Source organism: Coenobita brevimanus, chromosome 13 (genome assembly GCF_032717465.1).
Source record: "Coenobita brevimanus isolate Jiangsu-jjx chromosome 13, ASM3271746v2, whole genome shotgun sequence".
NCBI lineage: Eukaryota > Metazoa > Arthropoda > Malacostraca > Decapoda > Coenobitidae > Coenobita > Coenobita brevimanus.
Genome location: NC_136966.1, coordinates 7,312,237 through 7,329,844, shown reverse-complemented (window position 1 = coordinate 7,329,844; position 17,608 = coordinate 7,312,237).

The following is a 17,608-nucleotide window of genomic DNA, read 5'->3' as shown; positions in this document are numbered from 1 at the left end:
ACACACACACACACACACACACACACACACACACACACAGGCTGTAGGCCCCAAAAAATGTAAAAAGAAAAAAATCGTTTTTCGCTATAACTCCTTTCAGATTCATCATATCGACATGAAACCAAAACCTAAAGGTGCATCTTTCAAATGTACATCATATAACATGCCTCATTCCATCAGGGGGGTCACCCCTCAGTTAACGATAGGGGGGTCAGTGTCAGGTGGGTCGGACCTAAAATTTCAAATGGGCATAAAATCTTCAGTTTTCACCCGATTTCCTCCAAAATTGATATGTGACACCTTTGACTTGATATCCTGCTGTGTTACTTCAGCACTAAAATGACTGCCGGGGACGGGTTTGCTATGCCTCGGCACCGATTCTTGTTTCCCTTAATTTTGATTCGGATGGGCAAGATCTACAGGTTCTCAGCTTTTGTTTCACTTTCTTGTCTAAAAAGAAAGTGTTTGAAATGATGCATGCAATCACACACACTCAGATACGAGTACAGTACCATACACATACTCTGCATATATATATACACTATCCCATTACAATACGATAGTCAGACATTTATGCATGTTTCTGCACTCATAATCAGTCACACACACACACACACACACACACACACACACACACACACACACACACACACACACACACACACACACACACACACACACACACACACACATTTCCCATTTCAACTCGTTTACTTACTATATAAAATATTCAGAGGAACAGATTGCTCTGTGGATCATGCGAATTAACTGAGAAGAGAAGCTCTGCCATCTATTCGTTACTCGCCCAGGCAAATGTAATTAAAGTTTTTGTGAACGTCCTTTGTCTGCTACCCTCCGTATGCCGATCTGAGCCCCGCATATCTCTCTCTCTCTCTCTCTCTCTCTCTCTCTCTCTCTCTCTCTCTCTCTCTCTCTCTCTCTCTCTCTCTCTCGAACACACACACACACACACACACACACACACACACACACACACTACCTCTTTCATACGTACACCTTACCAGCCTTACCCTCATACCTAACGTCCCTTCTTCAGCTCTCCCACTCACCCTCCCCACTTGAGAACTAACCTGGCACACACTCACACATATTTCACATTAATCTCTGGCACCCTCCCTCACCTTTCACCCTCACACATCTCGTACATATTCTTTTACCTCTCCCAGGTACACCTCTCTCCCTTCCCCCACTCTCTCCCACCATCACCTCCAACACCCACTCTTATTCGTCTCCCTCCCTCCTTCCCTCCGGTCACACACCCATCTACACTTCTATTCCTGTTAACATCCCTCACCCTCACTCATTACTTCCTCAGGACGAAACTTGAGGTGCTGTTGCTCATAACTTCATGCAAATTTGCATTGCAGTATATTTTTCGTTAATCCTTTTAGCAGTTAATGCACACTTAGAGACTATCTTCTGATCAGAGGTAATTGCTTTACCATCATACCTTAAGAGGTTTATTTGCGGCGAAAAAATCCAGTTCAGTTTAATCAGCTGAGGCAATATGTTCCTGTTATAGGGCTAAAAGCTAAATTACATGACCTGAATGACATTCCTAACTGGAAACTTACCAACGGTTTTTTATATATATATATATATATATATATATATATATATATATATATATATATATATATATATATATATATATATAACCCCCACAGTCCTGTTGACGTCTTGTCTAATTAAATTATCAAGGCGTCACCCACGCTCTGTTTATTTTGGGGCGGCTAATCTGATGCCGCATATATAGAGCAGGTAACATAAACATGGTGACGGACGGCTGAAGGGAGGGGGTATGATGAGGGGACGGAGGGTGGGAAGAGAGGGGAGAAAAGAATTTGGATAAAAAGGAAAAAAGAAAGATACGTGAGAGGAGTAGAGAGGGAAAGGAGGTAGGAGGGAACAGTGAAGCGAAATATACGGAAGAGAAGGGAGACTGAAGAGTGGTGCAACAAAGAGGGAAAAGAAGGAAAGGAGAGGCGGAGAAGAGGAAAGAAGAATGGAGGATCCGTAAGGAGGACGGTAGGCGGTGGGGAGAGAAGAGGAAACAGAAAAATAAATGAGGGCCATGAAGCAGAGAAAAAGAAAGGGAAAACAGGAAGAGGGGAAAAATAGAAAGAAGAAACATGAGAGGAAAAGGAGGAAAAGAAAGAAGGGAGGAAGGAAAGAGAGAAGGAGGAATAAAAGAAAAGCAAGGAAAGAGGAATGACAAAAAATAAATAAGTGAGGGGATGAAAGGCCGGAGCGAAGACGATGGAGAAAAACAGTGAATCGGGGAAAGGAAAAGGATATTAAATGGAATGGTGGAAAGAATTAATGAAACTGTGGAAGAAGGCCATAAGAAGGGAGTGTAAAGAGAGGGAACATGGTGAAAAGAGGCTAAGATAGAGACTATGGAAGATGGATCCAGAAAAGAACAGAGAAAATGACATTGAAGGAAGCGGAAAAAAAGCGATGAATATATGAAATAAGCAACGACAGAAACGATGGTGAAAAGAGAGAGAGAGAGAGAGAGAGAGAGAGAGAGAGAGAGAGAGAGAGAGAGAGAGAGAGAATATGGAGAGGGGAAAAGTTGATCAGTAATGCGGCATGTGAACAAAAAAAAAAAAAAATGAAGGAGAGAAGAAAGATAAGACAGTTGGAAGAACGAAGAAAATTTGAAAAAGGACCAAGCAAAGTAGACGCAAAGGGTAGGAAGATGAAATGAGAAAAGACTGGAAACATGGAAAAAAAAAAAAAAAAAAAAAAAAAAGGAAATCCAGAGGAAAGGGAAAAATAACATTAGCGAGAGGAGCGTGTAAATAAAGGGCATGAGGAAAAAGGAAGAAAAGAGTATGAGAAAATGAGTGATGAACGTAGAAGGGAGAGAAAGCGGGAGAAAAGGAAGTCAAAGGGAACCCAGATCAAAGAAGAGTGAGGAGTCCATTAGTGAACAGACAGTAAACGACAGCCATATGAACACCTGACGCCCTGCTCACTACAAACATAAACAAACAACAAGACAGCAATGAGCCTAGGAAGGGATGAAGGAAGATATAAGGGAAGGGGGTAGACGACAAGAGGAGGAAGAAGAGGGGAAAGAGAGAAGAGGAAAGCGAATGGAGAACATTTTTAGCGTAACGAGCACGGAGCCATTTTTTTTTTTTTTTTTTATGCTAGGAAGAAGGAACCAAAGGCCACGAGCCCGCAATAACTGTTCCTTCCAAGAGAAAAACAAAATACAAGAGAGAGCCAAATTCAAGATCCGATTATTTCGAGATGCCTGGACACACTGCGTTTGAAAGACTGGAAAAATAGCTAGCAGGAAATACAGACAGAGGGAGGCAGTTCCAGAGTTGACCTGGTGGATAAATGAAGGACTGGGAGTAACGGTTAACTCTTGCATTACGGAGTTGGACAGAAAAGGGATGAAAGTTTGCTGCTAGACGGGTGCTACGCTCCCGTCGAAGAGGTGGAGGAATGCAAGCAGACAGTTCAGAGAAGCAGTGACCATTGAAGTAGCGATAGAAAAGAAATAAAGATGCAACAGTGTGGGGATGAGACAGAGGTTGAAGAGAGCCAGTAAGAGAAGGAGAGTTAATGAGACGAAAAGCCATTGACTCCACCCTTATCAGAAGAGCTGTGTGTGGGGAACCTCCCCACACATGAGAGTTGCACTCTGCGCAGGGGAGAATATAACCGGCGTATAGAGTCAACAATTGTGCAGGGGTAAAGTAGGAACGGAGTCAGTTTAGCACACCTAACCTCTTGGAAGCAGATTTTACAAGACGTTGTCACGAATCAAATTCGCGACATTTTCCTTTTGTGAGAAACCACGAACTTTAGTGGAAAACTCACTGTGTATCGTTCGGTTAACCGTTTCTCTCCCCATTTCGATGGTATACTTTTTTCAAAACATTCGTCACTGTTTCAAAAGTGACCGATCTAATGCACGTCATTAAGTGCTCTACTGAGCGATATTATTGTTTCTATATTGTTCGCCCCTGCTTGCCTCAACCGTTGGCCACGCCCTTCTTCCAGCTGGCCTGGGCATCCTACCCCACACATCGAATTTGGATCAGTCTTTTATATGTCGCGACGGAGCGTGGTTCTGTGTTCCAGTAGTGAGAGTGAGAGAGGTCTTCTAGCACCCAGACTCCACTAGAACTACAGTTCTCCAGGCTCCCACCCTTCCTTGGTGATACGCTACATTGACCAGTATTTCTTTAGTTTTTTCTTAGTTTTAAAATAATTATTTTAGCTAGCTTTGTAAAAGAGTGAGTGAGTGCATTCCGTTCAATATTTGAATTCATTTTGCTCTATGTAACGTAAATTTATTTATTGTAATCAATAAATTTACAGTTCTTTCCTTTGAGCTTAATTGTTATTCGTGTTTTATTTCACCACGAGCTTCTTTAGTCTGCATATCTTAACTAGCACAACTTACTTATTTTTCATAACTGTACTTAAAGCAGTTCTTTCATATTAATTCTGAAATTCGTTGTGCTAGCTAGGGGTTAAGCTTCAGCAAGAACCTGTCTGTTATTAATATTAAATATTGATTGTCAGGGGGTAAAGACTCTCAGGGGCCTGCAGTACCGACTGTACAGCATTTGTGAGTAATTAATCTCCGCTGTGTACTGTAGAGAGAGACAGCGTTAATTCTCATCTTTTGAGAATCGGCAGTCAGCCGGAATAAAATGGCGATCTATTTGCCATAAATTTATTAATCATTAAACTTCCATTAAATTTTGGATTACACACATTCATAAAGTACAAAACCCCGTTGACAGATGTAATATGATCTTTCCAAGATAAATCCCGAGTGAATGAAACCCAAGCATGTTCAAGGATGATGCAGGATTAAGCTGAATATTATTAAACATTAGTGGGTAAACCTGTGGAAGATTTTGTCGGGTTGATAGGTGTAAGAACTGAGTCTTTGATGCATGAAAAACAAGATTATTTTTACCCAAATCAGAGATACGAGCCAAGTCAGACATTAGGTGTGCCATAGCCTCATCCCTTGTTTGTTGAAGTAACTGCTGAGATGGAAGTTGTGGGAACCGAATGGAAAGGTGAAGGGTGGAATCATTAGAGTACGAGTGGATAGGGTTAGATGCTATGAGATGGTAAAAGTTAGACTCAGTATCCGGATACGAAGTTTTTGTCCTGGCTACAGTGTCTACATACAAGCTTTTGGGGTGTCAGGAAATTGATAGATAGATAGGCAGTCAGATAGATAGATGGACAGATACGTTGATTGATTGATAGACAATAGGCTGACTGAAGGAAGATATTTCTTCGGCATAATACTACAGTAGTCTAGGCGAATATGTTTGTGCTAGATACTTCAAAGTCCTTCGGCAGTGTCTGACGTAAGTATTACATTTTCAAAGTGTCCTGTTATGGTTTCCATCCATCTTTCTGCACCTTCATCTCAAGCACTATACAGGGGCCTCAGTCCCTTGTATCCGGGTGTCGTCCTTTTTAATTTACAGCAGTTTCCACCGGACGATTTTGTTCAACCTGCAAAGAGTCTCTCGTATCAAATAGATTTCTCAAGGTTATATCTAACCATTCTAGTTCAAGAAGTCTATTTTAAGCCAAATAAATTCTCCAGGAGATGGCTAGAAGAAAATGGGAAAGATATTCCAGAGGTCTTTTGCTTTGGTCGTGTGTAGAGTTCAGTTCTCATGTGCAGATGAAGTCACTACATACAGCAATTCTAAACAGGATGGAGTCAAAGACCAATCGTCTCTTCAAATGTTCTCCTCATACTGACTCGCTTCAGCCTCTTCTCTTTGATATAATATTACATGTCTCTAATACATCCCTATTCCAAAGGTCACTGCTATCCTGTCATGTGTGGTTGCATCCAGTGTTCAATACGCTGGGTACGCAGCTCTCGCGTAACCATGATCTCTCATCTCATTAGCTCCATGTATTAAATGACCAGTCCTTCATTTACACAGTAGGTCATCCCTGCAGCGGTCCTCTTTATTCTGACTTTCTCACCTCCAATCAATTTAAGTCTTTTAACAGCAATGTATCCAGGCATCTAGAGATCAAAGGTTCTTGAGTTCGGCATGTTTTAATTAGACTTTCATTGGAAAGGACAACTGCAAGCTCCCACCTTTGGCTCTTTCTTTTCTGCAAACATGAAGTCAAGTGCATCCATAAGATGAAGAATCAATAAAACTATGACATCTGCTAGAAGACCGAGCAAAATGTTACTATAAAAAATTCACAAATTATTTATGACCCTAGTAATAACAGCTTTCTCTGTTCAGACATTTGCATTTATTTTATTCTTAACTCATTTTGGCTGCGCAGTAATAAGAGTTGAAAACAGTCTCAGTCTCATTTCTGTACAGCAACAGGGAGCATGAGTTAATATTAAAACTATTATGATGTAGAATTTTAGGATACCACCACCATCATCATCATCTCTATTACCTACCCCCAGATAGGGTGGAGTACTATACCGAAAGTTAGAAGAGGAAAAGAATCGGTAATGGGAGAACTAATGAACCGCATGTGCAATGAACCGGGCCACACACCAAAATTCAAGGCCCCCAAACCCTGGCTCCACCTGATAGGTACACCTGCTCACATATGACCTCATGATTACATATTAAATTCGACTAACTGCTAAGTAATAAAGAAAAAATATTAATATTAACAGCAATACAAGAACAAGATCGTGAATAACAACAACAATAACAACAACAGCCGTAATAATGATGATAATAACAACAACAACAATAATAATAATAATAATAATAATAATGGAAGAGTAACAACAATATTACTTTATAATGCTTGTCAAATACTGTACACACAGGGTGAGAAAGATGGCATAGCCAGGGTCAGACATCGAGACATTAATCATTGCAGACAGTACTAAAAGCCATCTCCCGATGGGATCTCACTACCCGTGTAGCAGGAAAGTTTTTCCTCGGCACATAATTTTGCACACCTCCATTTCTGATTTGACGCAAATTCAGGATATAAAACACACAAAAACAAAGCCAGCCAACCAGCCTCGCAACTGAAAACATTACCACTGCGCTCGCTTCGCAACGCGGGTGGTAAGCGAGCGGAGTGGTAATGTTTTCAGTTGTGAGATTGGCTGGCTGGCTTTGTTTGTGTGTGGGTAAACAAAATATCTCATGAAAGGTTTGAACTATCAACATGAAACTTTCAGGGTATCGAGATATGGCCTTAATCTTGGATGACTTCGAAAATGGGCGCTCGGGGTTAAGGTCAAGGTCACCAAAAGTCATTTGGTTGACCTTTGGCAGCCATTTTGGTGAAGGAGTGAGTAAGAGGATGGAACAGAGAAAGTCAAGTGGGAAGTAGGAGGCATTGGAGGTTTAGAAAGTGGGTACGAGAGAGATGGGTGAGGGATAAGAAGTGAAATAAAAAACGCCTGAGAGTGTGGAGAAGAGAGTATAAATTAAAAATCAGGAGGAGAAATGAAGGTATGGGAGGTAAGAAGGGGATAGGAAGGGCCGCGAGTCAGAAAGAAGACAGGAAGAGCTGAAAACCTGATGAGAGGGGAAGAGACAGGAGTGAGAGACAGGAGGAACAGATGGGGAGATAAAGTGAAGAAATGGGAGCTGGAGGAGTGAGAATCCAGGGGTGAAGGAGTGAGTGGAGGAGTTATGAGGTTTGTGTTGGGGTCAGTGATAAGCTGAACTACAGGGAACTGAAGAATACTGGGATGCTGAACGACTCAGCCACTTCCCATATGCTAATAAAAATAATCAGAAACGATTATTGAACTCACTCAGTAATGTTATTCAGCGTCACACCAGAAGATAAAGGAACCCATAAAGCAACAGGGTTAATAAAAAATATGTTTCAGCAAATAATTTTAATCCCTTCGATATGATGACACATTTCTTTATACTCTTATTTTGTGAGACCATTTTATTCAACTCTCGGGAGACCAAAACCTTGTCTGTTCTAGAGAACATGGAACAAAAGGGAGCCAGAATCAATATCTGCTCATCTCTTGACGCACTGACACATTGCATTTAAAAGACTGGAGGTCATAGCCAGAAAGAATGACAGATTTTGGAAAATATAAAATCTTGATTTCGTTTTTTTTTTTTTTTTTTCCCCTCTGGAATGGGCAACGTTTTGCATGCTTTCATCCTGAGGGTCTGTCTTTTCTTAAAACAAAAGTCATAAAAAGATCATCATACTTAAATTGTTTATTTTATAATAATGGGTATCCTGCTTAAACCAAGCTTAAATACGTTAACAGTTCTTATTTATGAGTGAAGCCTGTATTTGTTTATGAGCAGAGAAGGTAGAAAGTCGACTCACTCCACGATCAGATCTTTCATTGCATGGTAGGGAAGTGGACGAGAGGCAAGGCCATGAGGAGGGTTTGGAGGGGGTAGAAATTAATACAAGGAGCAGGATAGAGTCATGTCAGACCCATCAAGCCTCTCTTTCTATAGCTGATGATCCTTTTTTTTTTTTTTTTTCATACAGTTGAAATTAGTTGGAGAAGAACAGGGAGGCTTTAGGAAGGGAAGAGGTTGTGTAGATCAGATATTCATTCTTAGATCTTTAGTGGAAAAGTTTCTAGAGAAGGGAAAGAAGTTGTATGCGGCTTTCATGGATTTGGAGAAAGCATATGACAGGGTGGATAGACAAGGATTGTGGAAAGTGTTAAGAATATATGGAGTACATGGGAAGTTGTTGAATGCTGTGAAGAGTATGTACGATGGTGCAAAGGCTGCAGTGCGTGTGGATGGTGAACTAAGTGAATTTTTCTCTTTGAAGGTTGGGTTGAAACAGGGATGTGTCATGTCTCCATGGTTGTTCAATCTGTACATGGATGTGGTAATAAAAGAGGTACAAGGTAGGGTAGTGGATGTTGGAGTGGCCCTGGTGAGAGAGGATAGTGTTTGGAAACTCCCTGTACTGTTGTTTGCAGATGATACTGTGTTGTTGAGTGAAGATGAAGGGGAGCTGCAAGGATTGGTGGATGAGTTTGGGAGAGTGTGTAAGAAACGGAATCTAAAGGTGAATGTAGGGAAGAGTAAAGTGATGATCTTTGAGAGAGGTGAAGTCAGTGAATGGACAGCGAGGTTGGATGGTGAGAAATTGGAAAATGTGAGTACGTTTAAGTACTTGGGTAGCGTGATGAGTAAGGATGGAGGTTTGGAGGGTGAAGTGCTTGAAAGGGTACAGCAGGGAAGAAAGGTTGCTGGTTCTTTGAAAGCAGTGATAAGAAATAGGGAAGTGAGCATGGAAGTGAAAAAGTTACTACATGACAGTATTGTGATACCAGCTCTAACTTATGGAAGTGAAGCTTGGACGTTGTTGGAAGGACACAAGTCAAGAGTGAGCGCAGTGGAAATGAGTTATTTAAGAGGAGCCTGTGGAGTCACATGGAGAGACAGGCTGACGAATTAGGATATAAAGGAGCGTTGTGGTGTGGATGTGGATGTGATAGGAAGCGTTATGAGGAACACACTGAGGTGGTTTGGCCATGTGGAGAGGATGGAGGGTGAAAGACTGACGAAGAGAGTGTATGTGAGTGAGGTGGGGGGGGGAAGAGGGAGGGGGAGGCCGAGGATGAGATGGAGGGATGGGATGGAGAGGTATATGAGAGAGGGGGGTGTGAGTTGGGAGCAGGGCAGTGAAATGGCGGGGGACAGGGCGACTTGGAGGCGATTTGTTTGTGGCCACCCCAAACGGGATTGAGGCGTCTGGCAATAGATAGACAGATAGACAGTTGTTCAATTTTCGCAAAATATTCTAGTAACTGTTGAGCTCTGAAAGTCGCATCACTGGGTTTTGAAATCAATAATCCCTGTCTCCTTGTTCATCTTCATGAAGTGACCGATATTTATGCCCACATGTGATTATGAGAGATGAGAATGAAAAAGGGTAAAGTCATAATGATATTAGAAGAGTAGAGGGAGGAACCCCCCCCCTCCCTAACATGAGCAACTCTCCCTACATCTGACCTACTCAGACTTGATCCCCTGATACCGCCAGGGTAAAGGGTCACGCTGGAGTGAACAGAAGCCTTATAGAGAGATTCTGTTGACTCACCTGTATATAAGAGAGAGAGAGAGAGAGAGAGAGAGAGAGAGAGAGAGATTCATATTTACGCAATATACTATATCTATCTATCTATCTATTTATCTATATATATATATATATATATATATATATATATATATATATATATATATATATATATATATATATATATATATATATATATATATATATCACAAGTAAAGTGCTATAGTTGAAACATCGTAGTGTTCGGGCTAAGGTTGTATAAAATTAAGAGGAGAAAATACACAGCAAGACTGACAGGACTAAGGAAAGAAGGAACGCAAACATGAAACAGACAGAAGAAAGAAGACAAGGAGAAACTAGGGAGAGAAATATAAGGCACATCAAGTAGAGGAGAAAGTGGGCGATGAGACAGAGAAGCACAGGGACAGGAAAGAGTGAAGTCGAGGGGAAAGATAAGACGGAGAAAAAAGGAAAAGGGGGAGAGCTATCTGGCCTCACACACGCAACTCCTAATGTTGGCGCTTGACCAATAATACCTTTGTTTCTTACTAAGCCTTTCAGTCCTTTGACTTATGTTTTAGTTTTTCCTTCTTTCTCCAGGCTGTTGTATTTCTTGTAGGAGAGCATATTCGAATTGGAGGGGTTATATTAACCTCTCGCAAACGCCTTCACTACTAGCGCACTCTTTCAAGGTTAATAAAATAGTCTACTATCAGCATGAACAAAACAAAGTTACCTGATTGAAGACGCTTATGTTTCCTACTCTGGCATAGATTTTGATAATCCATTCCCTGAGGCCCAACATTCCCACATGCCACACACTACTTTCATTTGTCACCGCTTCTGTTGCAACACCCACCGTCCACACTGAAAACACAACAGGGTTGTCTCATTCAGCACTTCGAGTAATGTGATGGTACCAGCTGCGATGTTTCTGTGATATATCACTGAGACTTATGGTAGAACGCTGGTCTGTTTTAACGAAATTATATCACCTAAATGTTCCTTGCCCTATGAGTCACTTTTAGGATGAATATTTCAGGATTACCTCAGCATTATTAGTCTGCTATGGACACCCTTGAAATTCCGAACCAGAACCCAGGGGATTCATGAGGGCTAGTATGAGAACCACTGTGCTGGAGAGAGAGAGAGAGAGAGAGAAACTAGTGAGGTTCGAGAAGAGAGAAAGAGGTGTTTATAATTAAAATATATATGCATATATTTATGCATGTATGCGATATGTATATGCATGAATATATGTTGGTATGTATATATGTAGAAGCGCAGTTCTGCAATAAACATTACATACATCCTTGGAGAACGTGGATGCAATAGAAATATTGGGTCGTAATTCGCACCAGAGGGGAAAAATAATGAGGAAGGAGAGAAGGCCACGGAGGAGAGCCCTGCCTGGGGGATCATCACAGGCGACCTCTTTTACTGTAAGGGTAACATTTTGACTTTATATATTCACAGAAGAATTCGAGTTGGAGTGTTCAGAGCATTTAGTACGAATGAAGTTATTCTTGGCAGGGCGAAGAACAGAGCACGATTCCGGGCAGAAACATAAAAGAGAAGAGATTAAGGGGTGGGTTGGCTCAGTTACCTTTGGTAAGCCTTCTCCTTGTTGTGGACAGCCTTAGAACAAACGCGATTAAATCATTTTTTTTTTTTTTTTGCATTAGTCAAAGGATAGGAGAAAGGAATGTATGCTTCCATGCCCGAGAGAATAACCTCTGTAATGCTCAAGCCAGATTCAGATGACTTTCGGCAATGGAAGCAATAATCATTTCAGGGAAAATCAAAGAAGTACTGACTGAGGGCCTCCCAATCAGCAACTCAAAAGTGCCACAACCGACGCTTCTTCAAAGGGTCCACAGGCCTTACTGGAACGATAGGACAGGTTAAGGTGATAAGGTTGTGATCGGAGGAGCCCAACTGAGAGAAAAGATTAACAGTGTAAGCAGAAGGATTAGTTGTAAGGAAGAGGTCAAGTATGTTGGAGCTCTATCCAAGGCAGTCTGGGATACGGGTAGGGTGCTGTACAGGCTGCTCTAGGTCATTAAGGATAGAAAAGACGTAGGCTTGTTCACCAGGTGGATCAGTGAAAGGATAGGAGAGCCAAAGGCGGTGGAGAACATTGAAATCTCCTACAATGGTGATTTCATAGAGAGGAAAAATGGATAGGATGTGATCCATCTTAGAATCAAGATAGTCGAAGTATTTTTCATAGTCAATAGAATCAGGGGATAAGTAAACAGCACAGATATATTTAGCCAGAGAATGACAGGAAAGCCGAAGCCAGAGAGTAGAGAATTCAGAAGATTCAACTTCAGGAACATGAGAGCAAAGATATGTTGAGTACATATACACAACTGCCAACTTTGGCCTTGAAATGAGTATAGGGAAAGTAGGAGGATACATAGAAGGGTTTGCCATCAGTCACCTTAGACAGCTGAGTCTCAATTTGGAAGGGAAGGTGGGGTTTAGAGAAGGAGAGGTGGTGCTCAACAGATAGATAGTTAGAGGAAAGGCCGCGAATGTTGCAGAAATGATGAAGTCAGACAGTGATTCCAGCCTTCTCCCTGGGTCGTCACAAGGAGAGGGGGGGGAGGATGGTGGGGGCTTTGTTTGTCTTCCCCCCCCCCTCCCTCCGGGGAGTCCAAGGCTTGGATAGTATATGCCCTTTTTTTTTGGGGGGGGGGTAATATTTTGAATAGGAAGTGAAGTGTGTAATGTGCATATAGTTTGATGTTGATAGTTAGAGGAACTTGCATTTGAGAGCATGCTGGCTTACTCTTTGTGTTACTCAAATGCTGAAAAAGTTCAGCAAAGGGGGATGGTCAGGAGGTAGTCCCGAGAGCTGGTGAAACGGGAGCTCCAGCTCTCCCTGTCATCAACTTTCCATCCACCTTGGAAGCACCGCCTTGCTCGACTGGTGCTACAGTCTACTGTTATGATATTCATTTGCAAAGGAGACTTGTTTATCGCAGGAGCTGGTTCAGCTCCTTCACGTATATATGCCCAAGCTGGCTGGTGTAGTTACGTTTCGTGATTGTAAATAACTACCGCACTAGTCTAACTTTAGATGTAATGCACCTCTGCCAGCTAATCACCCCGATGCCATCTTATACAAACACAAAGGTAAGTTACACTCCTCTGATGAACCCAGGGTGATGTCTGCTTAGAGAGTCGGGAGCACGACATCAAGAGTCTTATTCTAAGTGGCATAGGAGGCTTTGCTCTCTTCCATTGCTATTTATTTAACATATTACCCATCAAAATTCTCTCATATGATGATCATAATGTTTTTATGTTGATTTAACTGATATCAGTAACCTACAAAAGGATACTGAGGCTTAATGTGCATAACAGTTGCGAAGGAAGAGGTATTATGAAGTCCCTAGAGCCACTTAGAATACCTCACCAACTCTTGCTCTAATGGCGAGGAGTCGGGCAGTCAGAGAGAGATATTATGTGGTCAGGGCAGGGTAGATGGTGTTCCTTGTGTGTGTGTGTGTGTGTGTGTGTGTGTGTGTGTGTGTGTGTGTGTGTGTGTGTGTGTGTGTGTGTGTGTGTGTGTGTGAAGTTAGGCTGGTTTATGGTGAGTTTTTTTAAATATGCGTGGCAGAACAATGACGATGAAGAAAACGATATGGATTATGGGTGTGATATAAAGTCATCTAAACTTTGCTTATACCTGCTCTTACGTTTGTATAATTCCTGTTTGTGAATACTATACATACCTTTGGCATAGTGGAAAGTTACGTTATCATAACAATGATGATGATGATGATGATGATGATGATTATGATGTCGATGTGTATGTGTATATGAATGTTTATGTGTATGAGTGTAGTGCAAAGCAAGGCCTGAGCTGCACTGTTGCCTGGGATATATTACACGTGTGGTACGATGTCATATATTAATGGCTATGGACGATCTTGTCTGACAGGGCGTCGTTGGAACAAGTCACATTTCAGAGTTAGTCCAGCTTCAGGGGTTATCAAGATCTGCTATTTTGGTGTGCTTGAAGGATGACTGAAGTGGCAAGGTGCAGGAGTGGAACCCACGGACAAAAGTTTGCCTATTATTCCACTGCGTCTAATTTATACAATAGGGTATTGCACCTTCCTCCCTGACTCTTCATATCAAAGAGAATCAGTATGGACAGAGAAACATAGTAAACCTCCTTAGCTTAGAAATGTTAGCCGACAGAGAAAACTAACAAGCATAAGAGGCGATTTTTGTTTCTGACAGTATATGAGACAGGTTGGTTTGTCACGAGATATAAAGCTTCTTAGACCCTGGCAAAACCTAATCCTTGTGTTCTAGGTTGCATCTCACTCTGGCAGGGCATTCAATTGAGTGCAGTGGTATAACTTTTCATGTGGTCTCATATTCATATCCTGTCCATGTTCCTTTGATGACATGTTCACACATCCCATCCCAGTAGTTTGAACAGCTTCAGTGAATCGAATAATATTAACTTGTTGGTTTGTATAAGACCAAATCACCTCGTTGGTGCTAAAAAGTTTGTGTGGCCTGTGTACCTGTAAAACCATGTAACTTACTTACTACACACACACACACACACACACACACACACACACACACACACACACACACACACACCTAATATGGTTATCAAACGTCAGATATAACCATCCAGCGTTACACACACAACGACAACCCTTATACGTGGGATGGGACTTTCTCCACTTGTGTATTGGATTCAGCCACGTCAGAACTCTCGCTGATCCCGTACACACAAATGTCCGCGGCAACCATCCAACCACAGGGCTGACGGAGTGATAATGAAGATGATATATACTGATGTGACACTGTTGGATTATTGTCAAAATACACCTGATTCGGCCGTATTATTAAAACGGGGTGTGCGAAGATGTAAGCATATCTTTTATTTTTGACGGTCATATATGAAACACCTGTAACTGGTGTACATTATCAGCCAGCATCCTACAATACAAAGTTTAGTGAGCAACGATATATGATGGCCAAGCATGTTCTACGATTATGACATGCTTCAGAAACTATCGTTAAAACTTGGGGTTTGGCCACACCTTCAACATGTTTTCAAAACACCGCCTTTGTTTCCATCCACAATAGAGCGGTGGCAGTGTGTTCGTTATCGCCGTGTTCACTTCTCTTACATATGTCCCCACCGACATGTCATGCACCTCAACTAAAATCATATCTGTACATGATACCCCAAGCGTATCACAACAAAGATGTTCAGTATTAGATGCCATATGTTAGGTGACGTGTGGGACTGGGAGGGAGGGGGGGGATCAGTTCCGTGTTGGTATGTTGTGGGTAGACCTCTGGATCTCCGAAACGAATTTCATAGTCTATATCCAGTGTCGACTGTATTTAAAAATTATTGAAGTGTAAACTTCGCATTCTCTCCCTTGTCATATGTCGGAAGTCGGGGTGGAGGAGTAGTCTTACACCTCCCTAGTGAACCGCTCCTGTCCTGTAGTGGGCCACAAAAGGACTCACCGTGGTAGTACTGCACTGGGTGATTCATTTGCACCAGCAATTTATATCCAGAAAGTCTATAACTCCCTTCCGAGCTACAGGTTGGACCCGTCTTTGTAATAAAAGCTGCAATGATGCATTAATACCTTGTGTACTCGGTGTCATCGATATAAAGCATGGAGTGACACAGCAGATACTGACAGTCCAGTGAGGTGTCAATGACAGTGCTCACACAGGCGCATAAATCATCGTAGACCAGGGCGCATATTTATACACAATATTAACTAATTCATAGGATAATCAGTTCTACATAACAGTTAACCAATCATAAATCATTTTCATAACATTTTATCAAATTAATATTCACTCTGGCCTAGTTGTGAAGGGCATATTGGTTGTGTGAGTGAAGACAGAATAATATAGAAATAAAAAATGAGTAATAACCTAAATCCGGCTCAGGTTGTTTATAGGTATCTCTCCAGTTCATTAGCAGTGAGACTGTCGGCGTGGCTGACTGGTCCCGCTCCACACATCATTACCGAGACGACAATGCAACAGGCGTTGGTGCGAACAGTAAAAAGGAGAGAGAGAGAGAGAGAGAGTGACGGGAAGAAGAGCAGGTGTATGTAAGAGGAGGAAGGGGTGTTGGTGAGAGGAGGAAAGAATGATAGAAGAGAGAAGAGATGTTGATGAATGGAGAAAACAGGCTAAACAGCTATAAAAGAGAGAAAAGTTGTTAGTGGGAAGAGAAAAGAGCTATAGAAGATTGAAGAGATGTTGGTGGGAGGAGGAATGAAGAACAGGAGGGAGAAGGGAAGGGGTTAAGAGGAGGGAAGTGTGGTGAGATGAGAAAACAGGTCATGATAATGGAGGCCGCGTACTCCGTTTATTTCCGGATATATGTTAATATTTTTGTGTCAGGCGCCTCAGTGGCAGGGTTAATAGAGTTCTCGGGTCGGAGAACATAAGCTAACCCGCCACGATTGGCAGCCGAGAGGTGGCTGGAGGGTTTTCCGACCTCTAAAACAATAATTCAAGTGCAGTAGGGTGGTCTCCTAGCGACTTGAATGATATGGACTACGGTAACCTTGCCTAGGGATCTACGTCCTCCATACGGGAATTACAAGATTTGCTGTTGCCTAATTATAAAAGTTCCGTATAATAGGTATGCAGAATATGTCAGTGTAATAAATAACATACTATCGAACAGCCAAGTGTCATGTCCAAAACATTACAAGGAAAGTTGTGTTGCCAGGAAGGCATCAGTATTTATTTTCACTTGACTTTGACTTTTGGCCTCTGTAAAATTCTAGACACAGATTACACCCAGACACTACAATTCGTACACCATTGTAAATCCTCCAGACAGGTTTGGATTATTATCTGTACTAATCTGGGTTAATTATCTCGGTGAAGGATCAGATTACTTGCCTTAATGACTGTAACCTTCTGCTCATTACCCTATTCATAACCTGTAGTGAAGGATGTTCCACAGACCTATTGCATCCACGCCCTTCACTTCCCTTCACCTGATTCACTTTCTCCCACATCATCTTTTCTTGTGTTTTCCTCCCAAAACCTATAATCTTTTATGACACAGCTCATTGACACTGAAATGCAGTGTGTCTGAGATATATTCCCCTTCACTTCGACGACGTAACACTTGTTTTATTCCTGGTATCTACGAACGATTTTATTCAGGAAACACTTCAAACTGGAGGAATCAAACAAAACCTTTATTTTCCCCTTCACTACTGGAGATTCTTTCTAGCTTAAATAAAAACGTCAGGTGGTGGCCTACAGTTGATAGTTAGAAGTACGCCATCGTATTGAAGGCATACTGTAGAGAAACGACCTGCTACATAACCCTGTTAATCTGAAAAGGGTTTACAATATACGATTATCTGTGACCTTTTTCATTTGGAGAGACTGTTGCGCCACGCGATGGTCAGACAATATCATTTCAGATTTACTGCCCCTTTCTCTTCCAAGTCCTAATTGTAAAGACGGCCCGTTATCATATTCCTCTCATTAGCTA